Raw genomic sequence first — 5,000 nt, forward strand, 5'->3', positions numbered from 1 at the left:
CTCTCTCTCTCTCTCTCTCTCTCTCTCTCTCCTTATATCTTCGATAGTCACTTCCATTCTAAAATTTACATAAACCCTTCCCATTATTTCGCCTTCATCTACCAACCCTCCAAAGTACTAATTTAATTAACATAACACAGAAGTAACTGTTAACATATTTCCATTTGAAAAGATTACTACAATAATAAATTGCTCATTAATTCTAATCTTCCTATTTAATGGCCACTTGAACAATTTCTTTATCTCCCTAACTTTCCTCATAAAATTTACACAAAAAACGTTTTTTTTTTCTTTCATTTGCCAACTACCCGCTCTTTTTTTTCTATTTCAAGTCTTCCCCTTGTAAAACTACACACCCATTAAAATTAAGGACATTTTTCTAATGTTAATTTAGACAAGAAGTAAAAACCCATCTTTCAATAAGATATATATATATATATATATATAAATATATATATATATATATATATATATATATATATATATATATATATATATATATATATATTTATATATATATATAATATACATATAATATATATAATATATATAATATATATATATATATATATATATATATGTACACACACACACACATATATATATATATATATATATATATATATATATATATATATATATATATATACAGTACATATATACATACATATATATATATATGTATATATATAGATATATTCAGGTATATGTATATGATATATATATATATATATATATATATATATATATATATATATATATATATATATATATATGTGTGTGTGTGTGTGTATATACATATATATATATATATATATATATATATATATATATATATATATATATATATATATATATATATATATATATCCATAAAGATTTGAGACTTTATTCGACGGCACAATACAAATACGAGAAAAAATAAGTAAACGATCAGCAACTTTACTCTACTGTATATACAGAGAAAACAAAATTTATATAAGAAAAAATTTATTACACATTTTATATTTTTTCTATTAAGACTACCTCAGGACCCTTAGTCTTGCAAATGCCATTAACACTCCTAATATTTTCAATATATTCTATTTATCTGACATTAAATATCTCTTTTACAATATGTTCTATCTAATCACAGATTTTTTTTTTTTTTTTTTTTGATGATGAAACGTAAACATATAATTCCCTATCATATGGCTCCTCTTAAAAACAAGTAAATGAAATTACACAAAATAACAAATAACTTACCTCTATTCTTCGTGAAATTTGCGAGCAATGCTGAATACATTCCCTTGACTGACAGGTCTCAGGTCTCTTAGGATATTAAGATGGCCTTACTGGAAAAGCTGCATCCTCTGTAATACCTGGAAAGGAAAGCAAATAAATATATCTACATCCATCTAGAACCATTATCATTTCGCTGAAATCTTTTACCGGAAAACCAATTTAGATTCTAATCCATCATCATTAAAAACATATAAAAGGTCATAACTTTTTTTTTTCCAACGATTGAAAACCTACTTAAATAGTAGTACTGAACCAGAGGAAATAAAAGAGGGATTTGGGTCAGATTTTTCAACATTTTTCGTTCCAATTTCCCACTGTTTATTACAGTAACACATTTAAAAATAAAAAAAAATCCTACGAAACGTAAAATAATTGTTTATAATTCCACATTAGTGTTATTATTATTGATTTAATTATTATTATTATTATTATTATTATTATTATTATTATTATTATTATTATTATTATTATTATTAATGACTAATGATTAATTACTAATTATTAATTATCTATCAATTATCAATTATCAAATATTTATTATTTATCATTAATTATTATTAATTATTAATTACTATTATTTATTAATTATTAATTATTAAATAACAATTATTAATCATTAATAATTTATTATTAATTATTATTCATTAATCATTTACTATTTATTATTTATTATTTAATTATTTATTATTATTATTATTATTATTATTATTATTATTATTATTATTATTATTATTATTATTATTAGCCAAGCTACAACCCTAGTTTGAAAAGCAATATCTTATAAGCCCAAGGACTCCAACAGGGAAAAGTAGCCCAGTGAGGAAAGGAAACAAAGAAATGAATAAACGATAATAGAACTAATGAAAAACTAAAATAAAATATTTTACAAAACATTAACAACATTCAAACAAATAATTCATAAATAACTATAGAAATACTTATATCAGACTTATGCATTCTTAACAAAGATAAACTGAATAATCGTAATATATAAAATACGATGACTCAAATTGTACTATTCTAAATAAAATGTATAATATACATCAAAACCAACACTGCTATAAAACCAAATTGCTTCAGGCTTCCTTATTTGGAACCCCCAATTAACTTGAAGAATATCTCGATTCTTGAAAACCGGATGCATTATTAGTATCATTATCATTATTATTATTATTATTATTATTACTAGCGAAGCTACAACCCTAGTTGGAAAAGCAAGATGCTATAAGCACAAAGGATCCAATAGGGAAAAAGAGCCCAGTGAGGAAAGGAAATAAGGAAATAAAGAAATGAAGAGAATAAATTAACGATAAATCATTCTGAAAACAGTAATTACGTCAAAACAGATATGTCCTATATAAACTATTAACAACGTCAAAAACAGGTATGTCATATATAAACTATAAAAAGACTCATGTCAGCCTGGTCAACATAAAAACATTTGCTCCAACTTTAAACTTTTGAAGTTCTACTGATTCAACTACCCGATTAGGAAGATCATTCCACAATTTGGTAACAGCTGGAATAAAACTTCTAGAATACTGTGTTGTATTGAGCCTCATGATGGAGAAGGCCTGGCTATTAGAATTAACTGCTTGCCTAGTATTACACCATAAGGGATTAGGGACCTTATAACTCCACTCGTAGTAATTAATTCTATCACAGTAAAGAATAAACGCTTTGCTTTTGAATAGAAGATTCTGCTTTCACTACCAGCCTCCCATGAGGGTAAAAGGGTAACTAGATTATCTGTAGCTCTTGTATTCATATTGTTTCAGTTATGATTTCCATTTTATATATATATATATATATTTATATATATATATATATATATATATATATATATATATATATATATACACATATATACACATGTATGTATATATACACATGTATGTATATATATATATATATATATATATATATATATATATATACACATATATACACACACATATATATACATATTTATACATATACATATAATAAATATACATATATATATAAATATTATAAATATATATATATATATATATATATATATATATATATATATAAATATATATATATATATATATATATATATATATATATATAAATTATATATATATATATATATATATATAAATAAATAATATATATATATATATATATATATATATATATATATATATATATATATATACAAATATATATATATATATATAATTTATATATATATATATATAAATTATATATATATATAAATAAATATATATATACATATATATATATATATATATATATATATAATTTATATATATATATACATATATATATATACATAAGAAACAGAGAGTTAGAGAGAAATAGAGAGAGAGTTATCAATAAAATATAAAGCCATAGTTTTCCCGGTATACCCTATAACAACAGACAAACAACGACTGATGTACAATGAAAGAAGTAAACAATAATTCTTCTATGGTCTGTGGTCTTCCCATCAGAAATTTTATTCCCTTTATCCACGAATAATATTTTCTTGGGCAAAATTTCCCCCTTGATTGTGGGGAAACTGTTTCTCTTAGGTCACAAAGACTAGACTCGGCTGCTGTTGAAGGCAGGTCTTTGTAGTAACAAAGGCTTCCTTGGATGCTGTTCATGACAATGATAATTTGCGTTTCTCTGAATTAACAGAGAGAGAGAGAGAGAGAGAGAGAGAGAGAGAGAGAGAGAGATGATAATAATAATAGACATATTGCAGGAATATCTGCATTATGTTAGGGAGAGAGAGAGAAAGAGGGAGAGAGGGGGGAGAACTAATAATAATAGACATATTGCAAGAATATTAACATTATGTTAGGGAGAGAGAGAGAGAGAGAGAGAGAGAGAGAGAGAGAGAGAGAGAGTGAGAGAGAGAGAGAAAATCAAGACATGATGCAAGAATATTTGCATTATGAGAGAGAGAGAGAGAGAGAGAGAGAGAGAGAGAGAGAGAGAGAGAGAGAGAGAGAGAGAGAGAGAGCTAATACTAATAACGACATATTGCAAGAATATTTGTATTGAGAGAGAGAGAGAGAGAGAGAGAGAGAGAGAGAGAGAGAGAGAGAGAGAGAGAGAGAGAGAGAGAGAGAGAAATAATAATAATAGACATGTTGCGGGAATATCTGCATTATGTTAGGGAGAGAGAGAGAGAGAGGAGAGAGAGGAGAGAGAGAGAGAGAGAGAGAGAGAGAGAGAGAGAGAGAGAGAGCTAATAATAATAAAGACATTGCAAGAATATTCGCATTATGTTTAGGACAGTTATGGCTGAAGCTGTCAGTCAAGATTATATTTTTGCCTTTGGTTAAAAATCGGATGAAAATTATATTCTTTGGCAAAATGTCATTTTCAAGCTATATAATATGAAATGAAATGTTTCTGTTCTGTGCTGTTCTATTTTAATAACCAGACGAGAATTTATACATGACGCTAGCAACATAGCATTGAAATTAAAACACTTGTAGCACGACAAAAACATGGTTATTTCCATAAGGAAATATGTTGATGATTAAATACAATATATTTTTCATTATCAAATTAATTAAGAGTATGAAATGGTGCCTAAATCTAGAATTTACCCTTCGTTTCTTCTTTTCATTTCAATTGAAAAAAAAAATGCACGAAAATATTACATATAACAGCATCCTGATAGAAAGTAAAATGTTGAGGGAAATTAAAATGTATTTTTCATTATCAAA

The 5,000-nt window shown here is 25.2% G+C and overlaps 1 long non-coding RNA gene across 1 annotated transcript in view; it reads right to left on the bottom strand.

Moving 5' to 3' along the window:
- Nucleotides 1-5,000, bottom strand: part of LOC137651885 (uncharacterized) — a 924,497-nt gene that overhangs the window by 159,900 nt on the left and 759,597 nt on the right. The window contains exon 4 of the long non-coding RNA XR_011046117.1: nt 1,246-1,361. This is a non-coding gene — a long non-coding RNA (uncharacterized lncRNA). The remainder of the gene's footprint in view (nt 1-1,245; nt 1,362-5,000) is intronic.

Source organism: Palaemon carinicauda, chromosome 13 (assembly GCF_036898095.1).
Source record: "Palaemon carinicauda isolate YSFRI2023 chromosome 13, ASM3689809v2, whole genome shotgun sequence".
Lineage (NCBI taxonomy): Eukaryota > Metazoa > Arthropoda > Malacostraca > Decapoda > Palaemonidae > Palaemon > Palaemon carinicauda.